This window comes from Pinus tabuliformis, chromosome 3_2, assembly GCF_031772625.1.
Source record: "Pinus tabuliformis cultivar Carrire ecotype Pingquan chromosome 3_2, CPIR1, whole genome shotgun sequence".
NCBI classification, from domain to species: Eukaryota; Viridiplantae; Streptophyta; class Pinopsida; order Pinales; family Pinaceae; genus Pinus; species Pinus tabuliformis.
In genome coordinates, this window is record NC_142302.1 from 465790354 (window position 1) to 465812962 (window position 22609).

The following is a 22609-nucleotide window of genomic DNA, read 5'->3' on the forward strand; positions in this document are numbered from 1 at the left end:
CTTGGATTGATAATTAATGTCTAGGTGATTAGTTTTTTTTTTTTACTAAGAAATTAATTTTACCCAACACCTTGGAGATCCTAATGCACTGATGGGAGCCCTCATAATGTGACCTTGAAGAAAATTGTTTAAGTGACATGAAGAGCTGTGGAGACACTTTTTGAGAACCATAAAGTTTTCATTGATTAAAGAAGGGTTATTGAAGATTGATTGAGGGCATTACCAAAGTTTGTTGTAGAAGACATTAGAAGACTTGAAGAACTGTTGAATCCATATTGAAGATCTAAAGCAGCGGGTTGGAGCCCTAGAGGATAGGAGTCCTCAAAAAGACTAGGTTGGATCTTGTACTAGTGATAGGGATGGAGAACTAGAGGTTGAAGCCTCATAGAGACAAGGTTGGTGCTTGGGAAGATATGGTTGGATCCCTAGAGGTTGGAGCCTCGTTAAGTCCAAGTAGGTGGATTGGAGATTGGTGTGTTCATCTAGGGTCGGAGCCTTGATATATTATTGCAATTTTAAATAGGATTGAAGTCCTCACCATTTTTTATTAATAAAATTATTATTCTATCATTGTTCATTTTGTGTTATAATTATAAGTGATCTTAACTGGTAAAAATAACAATTGAAAAGAAATATTGATTCACCCCCTCCTCAGTATTTCTAACAATTGGAATCAGAGCCAATGCCTTCATTCAAATCCTCACAGCTTGAAGGTAGATCCTTAGAACATAAATGCAAAGCCAAGGAAGTAAGCCTCCAATCCTTCCAAAGATATCTCTTCTTCAACCATGAAAGCAGAAGATAATCAAATTGGGAAAACTCCATTGTTCAATGGAAACTTTGAAATATGGAAGGCACGAATGAATAATTTCTTAATGGCTCAAGGTTTTGAAGTTTGATAATCAGTGATTACTGAGAGCACGATGGAAGAAGAATCCAAGGAGTATAATGCAAGAGAAATAAAAGCAATCTTGAGTGAGCTACCAAATCCTATAAAGGTCGAAGTGGTAAAATATTCATTGACAAAAGAAATGTGGGAAAAACTCCAAGATCTTCACTCTAAAGGATTATTAGTCATGACCTCTAATCAAGAATATGATGGAAAGCAAGAAGGAAATCCATAACCCATTAAGGAAGCCGAAAACAAGAGTGAAGACATCATAACCAAGGAAGACCTAGAAGATGAAGAAATTGAAGAAATCTGATGAGCTCCAGCATTGAAGCAAGATTGTTTCAACTCCTAGGGCTACCAACTTTACTTCATCAACTCGGGGATCATACAAACTTGGAGTTGATAGTGTTGTAGACATAGTAGATGCAATGGTCTACTCTTGTCACTTTTCAACCAGGGTGATAGACCACTAGGGTTTTTCAAATCAGTCTTCTATGACTAGAAGGAGTCTGACTACCAAATAGCAAAGGGAAAACTACTCTTAATGAATAAAGGAAATGTTGCCTATTCTAGGAAATGAAAGTGCTGAATTGGAAGGTGCTATAAAGTAACATGAAATCATCTAGCTAAGCATATACACATTTTTTGCTTGCAAAATAGACCTAACTTAACGCTACATATAACATCTAGTTATCTGGACTAACTGAGCACATAAATTTATCTAAGAACTATTGTGACAATTGCGTGCATGTGCTAACTAGAAATTACAGAAAAAGCCTTTTAGATTTTCAGTTTTATGAGTGCAAGTGCTAATTTAACCAATTTTCTCTTTGGCAGGGGAGACAGGTATGGGGAAACAGGTCTGGAATGGTGTCGAGGGTATGGAAGCCAAGTGGAGGCCTAACCTAAGCTCAGATTACCATTTCTGCTCAATTCGGGCTTAAATCAGGCTACTACAGGGTTGCCTGTAGTACTACAGGATGTCCTAGTTCTATTACATGATGACCTATTTTACTACAAGAAATAGGTCGAAATATTATAAGGAGGTAGGAAAGGTAGGATGAAGTGTGGGAAAGGTATCTGATGGGGAACTAAGGCGCAGAGGAGGTGCACACTGGCCAAGGCTCAGTCCAGGGCTTCAAGATGGTTGGACTTGCTCATGGAAAATGTCCACTTTTCTACAAAACAAAAATTCGGATTAGGATTTGGTGGGCTTTGGCAGTGTAGGTGGAGAAGACTTGGATGAGGCTGGTGAGATGAGGTCTCCCTGCAGATCAGAAACTCCTACAACAACATACATTATTTTCCTCATTTATGCATAACTACATTTATATATGGAAAAGATGAGTTGAATTTAGGAAAAATAGAGTTGTTACTAGATAATGGAAGTGCTTCTAAACCATAGCAAACTCAAGAGACCAAAATGAAAATTGTAGATACTTCTAAGAAATTTAGAAACAATGATCTATGCAACAAGAAACCTTAGGTTATGTAGTGATCAAACAACAAATTTGTGTTTGAGATGTGTGAATGGAATCCTCAAACCATGATTCCATAAGGGAGATGAGGCAGAGGCCACTACCACAAGATTTTATGAGGTTTTTATTGTCACTATTGTACCACTGATATATTTATCCACAAATGGAAGCAAACTAAGTAATCATCCAAATACTTACAGATAAAACAAAACCAAAATCACTTCAACAACTGACTATGAATGTAATCTAAGCATACATGTACAGAAAGAGGAAATTATGTTGCTAGGGTTGGGCCCTAACCCAAGAGCTTCAGCCCTCTAAGTCAACTTAGTGCTAGATTAAGGGAATGATTTTTATTTTTATCAAAATATTAAAAATACACAAGAGTTATCAATCACAATGTCTTAGCTCAAAAATGATTCTTGGCTACAACAACAAAAAAATCTGAATCCTAATGAGGCCCTAGGCCTTCTTATTTATACAACTGAAGCTACCAACATCTTCCTTAAAATTAGGGAGGCTTGGCTCCCAACTCGAGATCAAATTGTCTTCAACTATCACTAGCTTGGCTACCAATAACCTTGGTGGGCTTGGCTGCTTGTAACTCCAAACTGATGAGATCTGGTGGAGGAATCTACAAGTCATTGAGGAGTTAAGGAGGGAGATCCAATCTCTTAACATCCCTCTTGCTTTTCTACTTCCAGTTCTTGCACTTAAATTAGCCAAAATTGCTCCAAGGCCTACAATTAATGCACATTAGGCCACCTAACATAACATCTCATCTTTACCCTTCTCACTAAGAAAAATATAATAAAATATGTAAATAAATCTGAGAAAAGTTGATTTTAATAAGCTGGAGAGTGGCACTAAGGTCCATATATCATCACCCCCTACTTGAAGTGTTTCTCATCATCTGAGCAACTTAATCTATGTCCATGTCTTTCATTTCTCTTGTTGCCTCTCTGACATCCCAAGCTTCTGTTGATGTATTCTCCCCTTGTGGATAAAATCATATGCATGCTTCTTTATTTCCTCCCACTACTTTCTTTCCTCTTCCTCCTTTCTTCCTTCTAACATACCCAAGAGCAATGGTGGACTAAGTTTCAAGCCAATCGAGTCGATTTTGAGTCTTTGCAATGCCTTCTTATATAGTGGGGTCCTTTCTAGTGCATCCCTCATTCTTTCAAGGGAATGATACTCCCTAATCCTTAGGTTGTATGGTAGGGTGCCCCATCTCCTTTGGAATTCTTATTGGATTTCATCCCCTATCAATCTCAAAGTGTCCTCAAAATGAGTGACTGCTTGCTCTTGTTTAGCTAGGTATCTTGGTGCAAGCTGGGGATCATTAGCAATGATGTTGTGGGTGCTAATGATAGCCATGGAATTTATATGTTCTGCTATGATGTAAAGGGGCACTTTTTCTTCTCTTCCCAAAACCCTCTTTACTTCCTTAGCCCTAGCCTCCTCATGACTCATCCATGATGCCAAGGCCATTAGTTGTAAATCCCCCAACTTTGGATTAGGGTCCCACACATTCAAGTTTGTTACGGCCAAGTTTTTTAAGTAGAATTCAGATATCTTGGCCCTCTCCTCCAAGGTTCTTTAGTCACAGAGCTCAATGAACTTCTTATAGTCTTGGAAAGGCATAGTCCCTCATTGTTCTAGGGCTTTATCTGGAATTGCAGCCATTGATATTTTAGGTATAAGGCATATGACTTTGATGGAATCCTACACTGGAGTTCCTCCATAGAGAGGATTGCAATAGTGGCCAATTGGCTCTCTTATTCTTGTACCCGCCTCCTCAGCCATGTGTTTTTAGCCTCTAATTGAGATTTCATAACTCTTTCCCTATCTCTTATCTTACTCAACTCTCTGCCCATCTCTAGTAGCTTCTCTTCCATATGGCCCACATCCTCTACATTCTTTGATTTAGCAATTTGCATCCAATGATGTGTCCTTGCTCTCTCCTTCTCAAGCTCAAATTAAAGAGGGATAGAAAATTTCTATGGTATTACTATGCCTCCCTCAATTAATCTATAATAGGAGTTGAGATTGGGCTGTGGGATAGGTTCCTGCAGCTCTTGGGATTCTCCCTTTAATGTCTTTGGAGCATCTACCTCCCCCTATACTTGTGTTGCTGCTTCCTTGCCTTTCCTTTGTCCTTGTTGTCCTTCTTGCTGCTTTTTCTATGTTTCCTGTAGTGCTAAAAAGTTTCCTGCATGATTGTCTGTGTTTCCTGTAGGAAGATTTTCCCTTTCTGAAATGGAGTCAAATGTTCTTTGATTTTCTTTGCTGAGGTTGACCTGGTGATAAGCCTCCTAACATAGGTGATTGGAAACTTTGGGGAAGCTTATTTTGATGTGCCCTCTTCACCTTTCATTTCTGGGGAGACTAGTTTTTCTTGTCCTTTTGGTGAGTCTTCAATGATGATAGGAGTCTTGGTAGGTGTTTTTGGTCTCCCCTATTTTATCCTAGTGCTCCTCCTTGTTTTTAAATATAGGGGATTTTGCCTCTACCTTTTTCCTGTTGACTTTATGGGTGTGCTTAGGGCAGTCAAGGCAGCAGCTGCCTCCTTCTCTGTGGGTTCAGGAGACACTCTTGGAGATTCCTCCCCTTCCTTGGTATGTTTTTCAGGGCTTGCCTCATCCTTCTATGCTTCTTCCCTACTTTTCTCTTCTCCCTATGTTTTATTGGTATCTGATTCCTCTTCATCCTCTATTTCTTCCTCTTCCTCTTCTTCCTGTTCTTCCTCTTCTTTTTCAGGTTCCTCCTCCTCTTCTTCTTCAGGTTCCTCCTCTTCTTCTTCTTCCTCCTCACCACTAGAGGTTGGGTCTCTTTCATACTCAATTGCTTCAATTACAACCTCCCTGTCCATGTCCCTAAATGTGGACCATAGAATATGGACTCTTAATTGGCTTAAGGAATCTTCTAGTATGAGATTGATTAGTCCATGATGTGCTAGTTGCTGATGTTTTCATTCCTATACCTGTTGGCATTATGATTCAAGTGTTGTCCTTGATGGCAACTCACTCAGAGGTTGGTACAGGTGCTCAGAGACTGGTACAGGTGATGGCAACTTAACTAGTGGACAGATCTCAGTACAGCAGGACAAGAAAGAGATATACGCAGGTTTAGCAAGGAGAATCAGCGTGTACATGCAGGTTGGCTTCAGTAAAAGCGCGTACATGTGAAAACGTACCTTTGGTCAGTGGCAGTTAGTCCTTGGAAGTTGTGCCTATGGTTTTGGACCATGGTGTCTCGACGGACGTGTCGATCCCTAGTTTCGAGGTTGATGGTATTGTGTTACTATGGTTTTGGCTCTTGGTATTGAGCAAGGCCTAAGGCTATATAAGGAGAAGATCACTAGGCCAAAGAGAGGAAGTGTGAGTGATGAAGATCTGAGAAAGTGTGTGATCCAAGTGCTGGTTATGGGTTAGTGATCTGAACCAAGGTTTCACTAATGTGGAGGATGATGAATGATGGAACGAGATCTCAAGGCTTGGAATGATTATCTTCATATGGTTTGCCTGTGGATAGATCAGATCTACTGACGCATGTTTATTATTATGATCTGGGTATGTTTTGATGTCTGATATAGCTGCAGAGTTATAAGTTAGAATTTGCAGATCTGTACGCGGGTTGGCTTTGGTAAAAGAGCGTATACACGCAAGTTGGGTTCATCCAAGTAGCGTATACAATGTGAAGTATGATATTTGAAGATGAAGTTGGATCTGGTTGTTGTTATGTTGTCTGGTTGTTGTTGACAGGGTTACAGTGATTCAGAATTGGGTGTTTCAGTGATTGATGATGCAGGTTGTTCTACAATGATGATTGTTTCATGGATCCAGTATGAAAATGTATGAAACGTGGTCCCGGGAAGATCGTAGGCCGGCACCTACGTACTGGTAAACATATCAGCCAGTACAAGAGCCAAGGGGGGTTGTAGCTCCCTTCTAGGAGCAGCTGGAAAACGAGTGAAGGTTGTAGCCTTCTGTAGGGTTGGCACCTACGTACTAGTAAATGGATCGGCTAGTACAAGAGCTATGAAGGTTGTAGCCTTCTGTAGGGTTGGTACCTACGTACTAGTAAATGGATCGGCTAGTACAAGAGCTATGAGGGTTGTAGCCCTCTGCAGGTTGCAGCCTGCGTGCTGGTAAATGACTGCACCAGTGCATTGTAAAAGAAGTTTCTTATTAAAGAAGAAAGAGACGAATTGCAGCAGGTGGTTTTCACCCACATTGGGTTTCCACCTTATATCATGGTGTTCATGTGTGTGGCTCTTGTGTGATGTTCTGTTCTGTTATTCTGCACCTGTTTACTGTTAATATGCTTAATAATGATCTGATGCATTGACTGAAGATTAAGATAACTGAATTATAAGATCTCTGGATATACGCGAGTTTCATTAGACACAGTAGCGTGTACACGCGGGTTCACTTAATTGAAGTAGCGTATATGTTTTTGAGTATGAAATAGAAAAGTTTGATTGATCTGATAATACTGATTCACCCCCCCCTCTCAGTATTATTTCCAACAATTGGTATCAGAGCAGGTCCTTCAAAGAAAGCTTGATCGCTTGAAGGAAAAGATCCATCAAATGGCTAATCCAGAAAGAGAGGCACACATCAGGCCACCAGTCTTTGACGGGAACAATTTTACTCACTGGAAGATAAGAACCACTGCATATCTACAGTCGCTTGGAGCAGAAGTTTGGGGAATCGTAGAAGGAGGATACAAATTCCCATCAGCAACTCCTACAGATCCAGCAGAGAAAAAGCAATATGAGCTCAATGCCAAAGTAGTTACTGTCCTATTGAGTACTTTGACTCAATCAGAATTTATGAAGATCATGCATCTCAAATCAGCTAAGGAAATATGGGACAAAATCGTTACAAGCTACGAAGGAGATGATCAGGTAAAAATAGCAAAGCTTCAAACTCTCAGAATCCGATATGAAACTCTTAAGATGCGAAGTAATGAAAGCGTAGCTAATTATTTCCTGCGTATGGATGAGATTGTGAATTGTATGAGGGATCTGGGTGAAGAATTTGAGGAAGTTGTCTTAGTTCAAAAGGTTTTGAGATCTCTGTCTACTAAATTTGATTCTAAAGTATCTGCCATAGAAGAAAAGGAGAATGTGCGGAAAATTACCATGTCACAGCTTCACGGGATCTTAACTGCTTTTGAAATGCGACAAGAGGTACCACCAGAGGCCGCATTCGAAGTGTCAGAGGAAGAAGATGAGGTAAATTTTGTCAAGAATCTTGAACGGGGATCTGGACGGTTCAAAGATAAGCTACCTTTCAAATGTTTTCTATGTGGTAGAGTTGGTCACTATGCTGCTAGATGTCCTCATAACAAAGAAAAGATATATGAAGAAGATGGTAGAAGCTATTATACCCATATTAAAAGTTCATTAAATGATAGTGAGGATATTAGAAGTCTCATGGCACATAAGAAGAAGAATGCTTCATCCAATAATAGCGAGGATATTAAAAGTGTCATGGCACATGAAGAGACGAATGCAGAAACTGAAGAAGTTGCCAAACTAAAAGAACTATTGGAGACAGAAACCAGGGTAAGGGAGAAATTGCAGGATATAGCAAAAGATCAGAGCACAACTATTCAGAGACTTGAATCAAAGATCCTCTCTCTAAAAGAAGATCTTGAATATCAAGAACATGAAGTGATCAAACTAAAGCGACAAGTGGAAGAAGGGAGAAAAGTTGAAGAAGACCTAAGGAAGAAGTATCTGAAAAAGGAAGAACAACATCAAGTTGAGGTAAATATCTTGAAAGGTAAACTAGAAGAAAAGGATAAGCTTTTACGATTTCAAGATAGTTCTAAAGTCTTGGATGATATTCTTAATAGTCAAAGATCTCCTGCTATCAAGACTGGTCTTGGTTTTCATGAATATGTTGAAGGTGAATCTAGTTCACAAGGTGAGACAAGAAACTCTAATGAGAAATCTGAAATGCTCAAGGAACAACCAAGGAAAGAAATTCCTCAAGGAAGATCCTTTACTCCTAACTATGGACGTGATAGACGATTATTTCCTCCGTTGAATAATGTTGAATGTTATGTATGTCATAATCTTGGACATGTTGCAGCCAGATGCAGAAGTAGAATGGTTCAAGAAAGATCATGGCATCCCAGGTACTTCAGAGGGTATTGCTTTGCCTGCAATGCATATGGACACAAAGCAATTGATTGTGATAGAAGGAACATGAAAAATATAAGGTGCTATACATGCAACAACTATAGGCAAAGGAGTATGGATTGTGGGTGTCTGACGCAGTGAGAAGATCTGGTATTGCTGGTTATCTGTTCGGGACGCTTGGCAAGGGTCGGATCTGACAGCAAAGGCAGAAGTAATCATTTCTAGATCTGCACGCGGGTTGCCTTTGGAGAAAGCGCGTATACACGCGGTTTTGGTACAGTGAAGTAGCGTATGCATGATAAGTGTTAATATTTCAGGTTGCTGCTGATTCTGATGGTTGTTGCAGAGTTCTAGATTCTGGTTTGGGTTCTGTGTTCTTGATGACAGGGTTTCAGTGATTCGGTATTGGGTTGTTTAATGAATTATGATGCAAGTATAAGTTGATGATTGTATTGCGGTAATGTTTGCTTTGTACTCTTGGATCCAGTATGAAAATGTATGAAACGTGGTCCCTGAAGGTTGTAGGGTCAGCACCTATGTACTAGTAAATGGATCAGCTAGTACAAGAGCTGAGGGGGTTGTAGCTCCCTTCCAGGAGCAGCTGGAAAACGAGTGAAGGTTGTAGCCCTAGGCAGGTTGTAGCCTGCGTGCTGGTAAAGGACTGCACCAGTACATTGTAAAAGAAGTTTCTCATTAAAGAAGAAAGAGACAAATTGCAGCAGGTGGTTTTCACCCACATTGGGTTTCCACCTTATATCATGGTGTTCATGTGTGTGGCTTTTGTGTGATGATCTATTCTGTTATACTGCATCTGTTTACTGTTAATATGCTTAATAATATCCTGATGCATTTACTGAAGATAAGATTAACTGAATCATAAGATCTCTGCATATACGCTAGTTGCTTTAGACACAGTCGCGTGTACACGCGGGTTCACTTAACTGAAGTCGCGTATATGTTTCTGAGTATGAAATTGAAAAGTTTTATCTGATCTGATAATACTGATTCACCCCCCCCTCTCAGTATTATTTCCAACAATACCTTTATGCTCACGTCGATTATTGATTGCAACAAGAAATAGGGAGCACTAAGTCTTTTGTTAAGGGGTAATTCTTCTCCAAATCTTAGCTCATGGAGGAGTCTAAATTGGTAACCATAGACTATATTGAGCCTTCCCTCACAAGAAATATACTTGAGAATGTGATAGCTTACTTCATCCCAAGGATAGGGAAGGCTCTCCCTTCTAATCCCATTTTTGTCCTCAATTGGCTCCTCATCTCTCAAGAAAGTTATTCTTGGCATACGTTTTGTTAGCTTTATCCTCCTTTCTCTTTTGTAGGCCTAGAGGGAGTGTAGTGATTCTGCTAATTCTTTTAGGGTTAATTGTTACTGAAAATCCTCTCACCACAGAAGTGGCACTGACTCTAACTTGAGGTGTGAGTGACATGGAAAATTCCCGAGCTACATCATCATCATATCCTCTAAGCAGCTCGAAGAATCCCAACCATTGATGCCTTCTAAATATCTCTACCACAGGGGGATGGAGGTGTATTCTAGATGTTCGTGTGGGCTCCCTTTTGTTGAAACCTCCGGTCATTTTCTCCTCCCTTTCAAGATGACTGTAGGTATTTTGGTGGCTTAGCTTTAGATCATTCCAAGGTGATTGAGGATTTAGAATTTAGGAGGGTGATGACTGCAATTCTTCCTTTATCCCCACACAATTTCTCCACACAATTTTGTCTATCCCTATGAACACTGTAATTACTCAAAAAAAATGAAGATTTATTTTCATTTTCTCTTTTCTAGCTATCAAGTAAAAACACAGCAGATATGGGCCACCTATCTTTCACTATAATGCCATGGTTAAGGAGAATTCCTGAATAGATGGGCCCTAGGCACCCGCTTGCAGAGTTTTTTGACAATTCCCACTGTTTCTTGTAGTTTTTCTGCGTTTCCAGTAAGTTTTCACTGTAGAATGATCGAGACTAGATTTCTTCTTTGTTGGCTCCTCCAAGTGGTCCCAATTCCCTAAATATCGAAATGAATGATGTGTGTAAGAAAGTTAGATATTTTTTCTATTTATGGTTGATTCCTTGGAGCGGTGTGTTGGCTGGCAAGGTACATGATTTCTCCTTTTGGACCATTGGTCCACCATTACTTATCATGCAACCCTTTCTCGTAATCATCACCCACTCTTGTACAACTTAACTTGACCACCTTTCTACACTTATTTTCTTTGATGTGACCTTGCAATGTGGCATGCTGACTAGAACTTCACTTTTTGTTTTCGGCCTGAGGGTGGCCAAGTTAACTGGCCACCTTCATACTTAGGAAATAGTGTGGATGAGGTGTCATATCTGTGGATTCCTTCACTCGATCGATGCATGCTAGATGGTGGCTCTCCAATGCTTCTTCTTCTTCAGGTACATGTTCCCCTTTGCTCTGGTTTTGTTGATTTCACCTAGTTGATATGTTTTCCTTCTTTGTTGTGATGTGCACACACTAGCCTCTTCTATTGATGTTGAGCTTTGGATAGGTGCCATAGTGCCTGCAAGGGTGTTGATACTCTTTCTCTACATGGATGATGAAGGAGGAGCATGGAGACTGTTGCTGTCATAATATAGGCTACTATAGGGTTTCCTGTAGTACTACAGGAAATCCTGTAACTGCCTCTTTCTTAATTTTTTCGTTTTTTTTATTTGGAGGAGGAAAAGGTGTTGAAGTAGGAGTGGAAGGGGCGGAAATAGTGAATATTGAGTGGTAGGTGAGGTAGGCCACTGATGGTATGGCCCTTGAACTTTTTTTTTTACTTTTTTTTTAGTGGTTTCCTTGATGGACACAAAGGGTGGCATGGTCATGAATTGGTGTTGGGTGAGATGTGGTGAGGTGAATGGACTCCTATTTCAACCAAGAACATGCATGCATCATCATTTCTCAACTAGGATTCCATTCTTGTAGATTTTCAGGATATCCTGTAGTACTACAGGAAACTCCATTAGTGACTATAGGAAATCCTGTAGTAGTTAGAAAATTGCTTGCAAATTGGTTTTTGATGTTTGGAGATGAGAATGGATGCTGGAGACATGGTGGGCATGGAAGGTATGGAATGAATGAAGGAATAATGAGGAGTTTCTTTGCTTTCTTCCCTTCGAACTTGGTGTCCTTTGTTGCCTTGAAAACCTGTAAAAATCACAGATTTTTATTAGTGGGCAGGTTTGAGGTCCCTACCATAGTATTTTTGTGTTTTTTTCTTCTTCTTTTTCATTTATGTTCTTTTGAAAGACACACAGATCGCCTCAAAGGAGGTTTCCAACCTGTTTGCTTACCTTAGGCACCTCAAGGGAGGTTTTCACCCAGGGATCTTTTATTTTTCCTTTTTTCACTTTTGGGCTGCCTCAAGAAGGTTTTCAACCCGAAAGTTGGCCTTAGGTGCCTCATGGATGTTTTCACCTATGTCCCTTATTTTTGTTTTTTTTTCATTTTTTTCAAACATAAAACAATCTTCAAGAATTTGGTGAGGTGGAAGTTGAGACACCTCCAACCACCATCACTGTCTTACTGATACTACTGACAAACTCTTCCTTTGACAGATGTCTTTTGTAGGCTTTCAATATGTACCCATTGACAAGAAAGGGGATACCTTCTTCATCAATGGTTCTTATCTGAACAACCCCATTTTCATGGAAATTTTCTATCACATATGGGCCCAGCCATCTGGTCATCAATTTTCCTTTGAAATCCTTGAACCTGGAGTCATATAGCAGATCCCAATCACCCCCTTTAAAAAATTTGTCTTTGATATTTTTGTCATGCCAAACCTTTCTTTGTACGTGAGTCACCCCTCTGTCTAGAGAAGCTAAGGAAGTCATCTTCATAGAGATTTTCATCCAAGGAGATTTTGGAGCTCATGGCCACCAAGAGTTGGAGGCAGTTGTAGGAGCTACCAGTACTCATTCTCAGCGAGCCAACAATCATTCCTGACTGTAATGAGCCTTCTGAATCCATTGAAGGGATTTTCAAAAGCATTTATAAATGAATCCATTGTCCCTTATTATAACTAACTTCCTATTAAATTAAATTATTTATATTATTTATATATTTATTTTCCAGATAAGGACCCTAGTCCATTTTAGCCATTGGCCTAGCTAGCCGTTGGAGGCTCTGCTCAAGTTATTTAACATGCAAAGTTGGATCTGGTTCTTTAACTTGTCCTAATGATGAACCACACTGGTTAGTTCAAAACACATTGACAAATGATAGATCTTGTGATTTACGCTGAAAAATCTCTCATAAATAATTTATAGACTTCTAAAGGTCAAGATGCTACAGAGAAGTTTCAAGCAACCTAGTTCCAACTATGGAGGAAGGCCTAATTTTGGGATGCAGTGCTCATTTTGAGCAAATGTTTAGTCTATTTTCGGTGTCTAATATGTGATGGAGATAGGAGATGAGGTTTTAGTGATAGTTAAAGAATTCTGAAGGAGTTAGTGCCATCAAGAAGCTCAGGGTAGCTTAGAGCACTGATTGAAGGAATCAAGTCTAAGGGAGCTTAGATCTGTTTGCAGAGTGATGACAGCCATGACAGGGATATAGATGGTATTCTAAGCCCATTGGTTTAGTTTAGTAACCTTTGGAGTTAAGTGTGGAACTTGTAAAAGAAACTTTGCCATAATCCCAAAGAGCCAAGTCAAGATGACAAAAGCTCAAGGAGACGTAGCCCACGATATTCGGGTGAACTCCTAGATTAAATTTGTTGTTATGTGTGGTTGTTTATTTGTTGCATTATATGGTTGTTATATGTGTTTAATATTAGCAGAAACAAATGGACTTAAAGAACTTAAATAGTTAAAAGAAAACATACACCTGTTTCAAGTATTTAATTCCGCAAATGTCATATATAAGCTAGATCATTTATTTGTTTAACTGAGTGGGAGGTTCTTGTAAGAATAACAAGTTATCAAACCCCCATTTCAGATCAGGTGGTATCAGAGCAGGTTGCTTGATTGACAGAGCAATAGGTTGCTTGATTGACAGAGAAATAGGTTGCTTGTTTGACTTGAAAGGTGTTTAAACAGTACAAAGGATTTGACTGTTTGACTGTTTGTAAACTGACTGTTGTTTGAGTTTGCAAAGGTGAAGGGAAAGCTACTAATAGCTAAGTCTAGGAAAGGACAAGAAGGAAGAAGAGCTGAAGGAATTCTCCTTACCCAAAGGACCTCAAGGAAACCCTTGAAGCACAAGAGGGTTTGTTTGCAAAAGGCTGCTTGAATAAGAGTTTGACTCTACAGCCATTAGTTCTTTGAAAGCTTTGTGAATTTTGTTGAAGTTCTTTTGTTCATTTCTATAATGACAACTTCTACAAGTGAGTTTTCAAAATCCTCCTCCTTCACAAGATTATTTGATGAAGACATGAAGCGAGACTTGTTCATCATGATGGATATGGTGAAACAAATGTATGAAGATGAAAGGAAGAGCACAAAACTTCGAGAGCAGTTGAATTCCATGAAGGAAGAGAAGCAGTTGTTTTTTGACAAATTGCAAGAAATGGAGAGACAACTTCATATTGCAAATATGAATCTAGAAAGGATGCATGAGTTGGAGACACAACTCCTTGTTGCCAAAGAAGCCTTAGTCAAGCATCAGTTTGAAGAAGAGGTAAACAATTCTAGTTTGTCTTCAATTTCCTCTAAGAATATTTATGTTATTTCTTTTGAAAAGCATACAAGAGGCATAGGGTCCAAGTTGATGTCAAAAATGGGCTATGAAGGAAAAGGATTGGGAAAACATGCACAAGGCATTGTTGAGCCAATAATGGTTGAGGAAAGGCCTAAGTATTTGGGTCTTGGCTATGGACAATATTGTGGAGAAAGTTCCAAAGCGGCCATGAAGGCAATTGAAACAGTTCCTAGAAGGAGTTCCATTTTAGGTTCTCTACCTCAAGTTTGTAAAGATTGTATTCATGGGGAATGCAATTGTTTGAAACATACTTTGAAAGAAGAAGGTGTTCATAAGCATGCACTCGAACAAGGGATTTGTGAAATCATTGAAGAGATTGATGGTGTTTCGAAGGGAGCCACTTCTTCATTCGATTCACCTTCTCATGAAGGCAACAAAGGTGAAAGAGGAAGGTATAAATATGATTTCAATCAAATTTATTTTGATTATGTTAAGCATGGTAAATTTCCACATAAGCATTGGAAAAAAATTTCATGTTCCTTTTGTGGTTTGGTTAACCATAGTGTTTCTAGATGTTGGAAGAAAATGGCCACATATAAGAAACTTTTGAAGAAAAGGAGGCAAGAAGCCAAAGGTCCATTGGACAAGGAAAATTATGATGTAAATAGGATGAAAATGTGTTGCACTTATTGCCATGAGCAAGGACATATTGCTGAAAAGTGTTGGATTTTGAATCCAACAATGCTTCCACAAAATTTGAAGAAGGTGGAAAAAGAGAATGGCAAGAATGGAAAAGAAGTTTCCATAATTGATGTGTTTCAGGATGATTCACATGTTGATGTCAATGTGCAGTTAAAGGAAGCACCTTTGATGTGGATTGGTAAGAAATGGTTAGAGTTCTTATCCAATTAAAGTTGCATGTCTTTTGATTTGATACATTTCTTTGCCAATGGAATGCAAGTTGCAGGGTTTTACCAAAAAGGTGAATGAAAAAGTTGAGTATGAGACTCGCTTTATTGCAGCAAAATTATGTTCATTTCAGCTTTGTAAGTACATTTACATATGATTGAGTATCGCACACTTATGATTGTGCTTTAGAGAAAGTTGAAGAATGGAATACATGCATGAGAATGGTATGTATGAACAAAGGAATGTTCATGATTTCATTGTATTTGAACATGTATGTATAATTGACTTGATGGTCGATTTCTTTGTTTAAACATGCATGCAATGTCATATCGACTAGGAAAAGTTGATTTTGTCTCCAAGATTTAAAAAGGGAGATAATGATGAAGTGTGTCACAAGAGGTGGAATTCTTTCTACTTTGAAAAAGAATCATCAAGTTCTTTTTGTACATGCTTGACTTGGAGAGTTAGTTGTTTGAAAAGGTATGTTTTTGTTGGCTTGTGATTTAGTCGATCATTTGTACACCCAGATGTAAGAGACATGATGATGATTCACATGATGTGAATTTATGTTGTCAAGTTGTTGTTTTGAATTATGTTGTTTTTGACAAGATTTCAAAAGAAGATTTGCAACAGTAAAAATCTCCACAAAAGTGGCTGGGTAAGGTTTGACTTCTTGACACAGCAAAACACACTTTCATTGGTACCTATGCAAATTTCAGTTAAGTATGCATATATTTATGATGTAATCTCACGTTTGTTTGAGCCACCTTGGGTCGATGATCAAGGAAGCGATGTTCAGCTACCTTCTATAAACTTCTCAACAGAAATTCTGAATGAGTTCAAGGAAGACAGTTCTTAACAGGAGGACAAGCACATCTAGGAAGGGAAGTGTCGACTACCTTCAAGTTTTGGTTCAAAGGCACTAACCATGCAAGGAAAGTGTATAGAGGCTGAAAGAATAGGGTGTTGTACTCTCATCTACTGTACAAATCAATGTATCAATCTTTTGGGATCCAAAAGATTCCTAATGGGGAGGAGTGATTAGATATTGATCATAGACCTTAGTGATATCATATTTCAAAGTGTTCGAAAGAGTGTCGAACCTAAACAACTGGATATATCTTTTCTTCCTAATTCCGGCATTGTGAATAGTTCGAAAAACCGATACCGTATGAAGGAGTTATCGCAATTTGAAAAGTCCAGTAAACTGCAATTTTTGGACATTTAACCAAGATTAATTTGGTTTTTGAAAATATTAAAAAGATTAATATTCCCTGGAATATTCCCTTTTGGGGTAAGCATTAAACCTTTCCGTATTAAGCACGTGGGTAGTATTCAGAAAGTGGTAAGTGGTATCTCGCACACCCTAAAGGCTGGAAATGGTATTTCTAAAATTCGTGCGATTAACCTTAGCGTTTGACACGTAGCACGAGAAAACCACTTTTCTTGCGCACTCCCGAGCTGATATTGGTCGTGCAAGAATTTGCATGATATTGCGTGATATCCATTCAATTGGATGGGTCACATCAATGGTGGAGATCATCCGGGTTAGTTGGTGAGTGGATGATGCGATAATCGTTGGATCGAGTAGGATAGATTGACGATGGAGATTCCACTATTTGAAATGCTTCCGATGAGGATTATCCCTAACCATCGAGATTATACCGCGTCATATGCGTGCCCAAATAGTTATTGTAACGATTCACCTCCGACGGTCAGCTTGGTGGAGCGGCTAAACTTAGGCGGATATGCTAAGTTTAGCTAGAGTTAGGTGCAGTTCAACAAATTTGGTGGAGTATCCCTAGGGGATATTAATTAAATGCACTCCATGAGAAGTTTTCATCCAGAGCCAAAGACAGAAAGAGAGAGTGAAATAAGAGTCTAGCTAGGCTAATTGGAGCCTTCTGAAGCCAATGGAATATTCCATAGAAGCTGAGGAAGTCATCTTCATAGATATTTTCATCTAGGGAGATTTTGAAGCTCAAGGCCACCAAGAGTTGGAGGCAGTTGTAGGAGCTACCAATACTTTTTCTCAGTCAACCAATAGTCATTCCTGACTGTAATGAGCCTTTTGAATCCATTGCAGGGATTTGCAGAAACATTTAGAGACTTCTAAAGGCCGAGATGCTACAAGGAAGTTTCAGGCAGCCCAGTGCCAACCGTGGAGGAAGGACTAGTTTGGGGATGCAGTGCTCATTTTGAGCAAATGTTCAGTCTATTTTTGGTGTCTAATATGTGCTGGAGATAAGAGATGAGGTTTCAATGACAGTTAAAGAATTATGAAGGAGTTAGTGCCATCAAGAAGCTCAGGGTAGCTTAGAGCACTGATTGAAGGAATCAAGTCTAAGGGAGCTTAGATCTGTTTGCAGAGTGATGAAAACCATGACAGGGATATAGATGGTTTTCTAAGCCCATTGGTTCAGTTCAGTAATCTTTGGAGTTAAGTGTGGAACTTGTAAAAGAAACTTTGCCATAATCCCAAAGAGCCAAGTCAAGATGACAAAATCTCAAGGAGACGTAGCCCATGATATTCGGGTGAACTCCTATATTAAATTTGTTGTTATGTGTGGTTGTTTAATTTGTGCATTATATGGATGCTATATGTGTTTAATATCAGCAGAAACAAATGGACTTAAAGCACTTAAATAGTTAGCAATAAACATACACCTGTTTCAAGTATTTAATTTTGCAAATGTCATATATAAGCTAGATTATTTATTTGTTTAACTGAGTGGGAGGTTCTTGTAAGCATAACAAGTTATCAAACCCCCATTTCAGATCACTTTATTTGTACCTGAGTCACCTCTATGTGTAGGAGGGTCTGCATCCTAAATTCATCTAACCCATTGAGTTGGAGCAGCCTCTCTTTTTGTGTCCTTGTAATATCCAAATCCGACTGTGCTGCCATTCTCAAAGTGTAGTACTCAAACTCAATGGAGAGAAAACACTTCTTTCCATATACCAAATTATAAGGGGTGAAGATAGTGGTTTTCTTCCAAGTTGTATTATACACCCAAGTGGCCTCCACTAGTGTGTCAGCCCAATCTTTCATGTTGTTGCTCACCACCTTTGTGAGAATGTTTTACAATGCTCTATTGGTAACCTCTACTTGTCCATTGGCTTGAGAGTGGTAAGGAGTTGATTTCTTGTGCTTGATCTTATGTTAGCTCAAAAGATTCTCAATCAAGTGTGAGGTGAATTGAGTGCCCTGATCAGTGACTAGCTCTTTAGGGTACCCAAATTTGTAAAACAAATTCTCCCTCAAGAACTTAGCCACTTTCTCTTCGGTGGCTACCTTGACAGCCTTGGTTTCAGCCCACTTTGTCAAGTAATCAATGCACACAATTATGTAATTTTTCTGTCCTGATGGTGGATCAATGGGCCCAATGAAATCCATGCCCCACTTGTCAAATGGATCAAAAGTCACTTGAGGTTGAAAAGGAATTTCATCCTTGGGAGTAGGTTTCCCCATTCTTTGGCATCAGTCGTATTGGCTGGCATATCTTTTTGCATCTTGGTGGAGAGTGGGCCAATAGTATCTAGCTTGTAGTACCTTGAAGGTTTTCCTCTTGGTTGCAAAGTGACCTCCACAAGGCCCATCATGATAGGCCATAAGGATGTCAAAAACTTCCTCCTCATTAACACATCTTCTTAGAATTTGATATGGGCCTAGCTTGATGAGATTTCCCCCAATCCAAGTGAATGGTGTGTCTTTCCTTATAATTCTACTCTTTTTCTTAACGGGTAGATTTGGAGGGAACTGTGCAGCCACTAAGTAGTTGGCTATGTCAGCGAATCAAGGAGAGAGAACTAAAATAGTGAATAAATGCTCATTTGGCAGTTGATAATCAACCATTCCTTCCTCACCTACAGGCAAAGCTAGCCTGGATAAAAAAACTACAACTACGTTTTCTCTACCGGACTTATCAATGATAGTTAGATCAAACTGCCATAACAAAAGAAACCATCTAATAATTCGGGCATTTACATCAGGCTTGTTCATCAAATATTTAGTAGCAGCATGGTTAGTATGTACAAAGGTCTAGTAACCAATGATGTAATGTCTAAATTTATTCAAGGAATGGACAACATGTAGGAGCTATTTTTCAGTCATAGAATAGTTCAATTCTACCTTGGACATATTTTTGTCGATAAAGTAAATGGCATAAGGTAACTTGTCATCTATCCGGCATAGAGATGATCCTATATCTTTGTCAGAGGCATCAACATGGATGTGGAAAGGAAGAGCGCAATTTGGGCCTCAGAGTATAGGTACAATAGTCAACTTGTCCTTTAGGGTTTCTAGGGCCCTGTTGGCAGCTTTCTGACAATAAAATTCGGAGTCCTTGGCCAATAGTCCAAACAAAGATGAGGCTACTTTAATGAAGTCTTTTATGAATCTCTTATAGTATCCAACTAAAACCAAGAAACTTCTCACATCCCTCTACTTTTGAGGAGTAGGGACCCTCTTTATGATATAAATTTTATTTGGGTCCACTTGCAGTCCTTCTTTGGATATTGAGTGACCTAGAATAGTCCCTGCAATCATCAAGAACCCACACTTCTCGAGACTAAGCAATAAGTTAATTTCAATGCATTTGTTTAATACTTTTCCCAAGTTAGAGAGAGCCCCCAGGAAATCACACCCATAGCTGGTGAAATCATCCATATAAATTTCCATAGAGTCATGGAATAGCTTTGCAAAGATGCTCAGGACTGCCCTCTAAAAAGTGGCAGGGGCATTGCATAATCCAAAAGGAAGGACCCTATAAGAAAAGGTACCCCAAGGACAAGTGAAGGTGGTTTTATCTTGGTCCTCTGGGTTGATCTGGATCTGATTGTAACCACTGAATCCATCCAGGAAAGAGAAGAACTTCTTTCTTGCTAGACCATCTAATACTTGGTCAATGAAAGGTAGAGGGAAATGGTCCTTTTTTGTGGCTTTGTTTAGCTCTCTATAGTCCACATAGATCCTCCACTTCCCATTTTTCTTTGGAACCAAAACCAGAGGAGACACCCACTCACTATCTGAGATGGGGTAAATGAACCCTACATCCAACAACTTCTGCAGTTCTTCTTTGACTATATCCTTGAGGGTTGGGTTCATTCTCCTATGAGGTTGGCACACTGGCTTGCAACCTTTCTTAATGTGAATGTGGTGAGTACTGTTGAGGCAAATTAATTACCTATCATTTAATTGTCAACCCGGGGATTTTGTAAAACTTGCGAAGCATGCATGCACTATATATGCTAGAAATTAACTTTCAATTTAAATCAATATAACTACAAAACCAAATAATGACAAACCAAATTCACCTATTCTAAGTCAACAATCAACTCAAAAGAAATTATAGTACAATTATAGTACAACATGCGGAATTGAAATCTTAATCTTTAAATCTTGCAGGAATTAAAAAGCACGCCACTCTTTTAGAAATGAAAGAAAAAACAACCATTCTTAACCTCTCACACAGGAAAAGATATGAAAGCAAATAAAAACAAATGCTCTTAACTTCTAGGTAGAAAGGAAATAAAGACAATCACTCTTAACCTCTCACACAGGAAAATATATGAAAGCAAATAAAGACAATCACTCTTAACCTCTCACATAGGAAAAGATATGAAAGCAAATAAACAAATGCTCTTAACTTCAAGGTAGAAAGCAAATAAAGGCAATCACTCTTAACCTCTCAAACATGAAAAGATATGAAAGAAATTAATCTTAATCTATGAAAGTAATAAATCTTAATCTATGTAAAACAATAAATATCACACATTGTAGGTAGCCAATCCAAAAGCATAAGAGATGGCAAGTTGAGAGGCTCCAAATGCAAGCATAACCAAATCAATGTGAATATCACTCATGAGCATGGTGTCAAATCCAAATTCTATATTCAAAACATGAGCATTTCCCCAACTTTACACATGCCTTAAAGGAAAAAGGCTTTCCTATTTATACAAAAACATAAGAAGCTACCCTATTTAATGAAGATCCACTAAAATATCATATAGTTACAACCAAATAGCTCATAATGAGACACATATCCCCTAGGTGTCTCATAGAGTTCTAATCCAAATAAGAAATGATGAGACACCTCATAGAGTTACAATCCAAATAGGACACATATCCTTCTTTGACCTTTATCCAAATCTCCTTTGAAGGGAATTCGAATTTGAGCATTGGAGGCCACATAAAGTTGCTTTAGAAGCTTCCAAATAACCTACACATGTCATGAAACTCAAGCCACATATATAGATACATGAAACCATGTTAATTTCCTGGTTTTTAATCATAAATTCACTTTAAACACATAAAATAAATAAATTTGGTAAATAAGGATCCTAACCCATATATTTGTGAAAATGGTGGCTAATGAAAGGTTATATGGTTATGGAGATGTGACATGTGAGTGAAATGGTGGCGATAAAGGTGAAAGTGGATGTCATTTTGAAGACATTTTGGAGGCCCAACATACCCCCCAACTAGAGTAATTGCATGTCCTCATGAAAATATTGCATTAATTCCTTTGATGAGCTTGGCTTATATCATATGTCCTTAAACTTTGCATTTGACAATTTTATTTATTTTTGCAAAGTATTCTTTGTCATACATTGAATTGCAACATGTTTGGAAGAATGCATCTTTAAAATCAGCCATATAGTGTGCTCATAATTTAGGCATTATTTGCAAATCATATAACTTTTTGAACCATAATGCAATCATAATTGATTAGGACAAATATGTTAGGATGAAATGAAAATGTGTCATGGTGTATGAAATGATGTCCCTTCCCCCCAACTAAAGATATGACAATGTGAAAGAGGAAGTGAGGAATTTCCCAAAGTTACAATTTTAGTATTTTAAGGAATTGCATGACTAAAAATTAGAAAACCACATACCTTCACTTACCTTCAATGTGCATGAGTTATGGAAATTGAAGAGTATGTCTACTTCTGGATCATGGAATGAAATGTATAATTCATCTGCTTCTTGGTTGCATAAATGGTGGATAAGGTTGTGAAGTGGATTCTTTATTTCTGATGCTAAAATCTGTTGTATCTGCTACAAAATGTTGAAATGATATAGTCTTCAATTGCTATAAAACCGATGGTACAACTCTAGTCATGCGAATAAATGTGTCGGTGTCAAGCATGAAGAGAGGTCATTGGATTACCAACCATTGATGAATGTCATTAACCAATGCGAGGAAAACTCGCCATTAATGTCAATGAGTTCCAAGGTACCTAAGTACATCTTGCGAAGGGCGAATAAATGAGCCAACGTCGAGCCACTTGCAACATCCAACAATAAAGGGACATTGATGTATTCCCATGATTGTTGGCGAGAGAGCCTGTCATTAAGGCATACAAGCCTTAAGGTACTAATGAGGACTCTAGCCCTAAACCTAGATAATGTGTCAATGTCGATAGGCCAAGGCTTGTTAGAAGGAAGGCCTTAAGGAATCCTCCATCATCTAATGCGAGCATGAAACA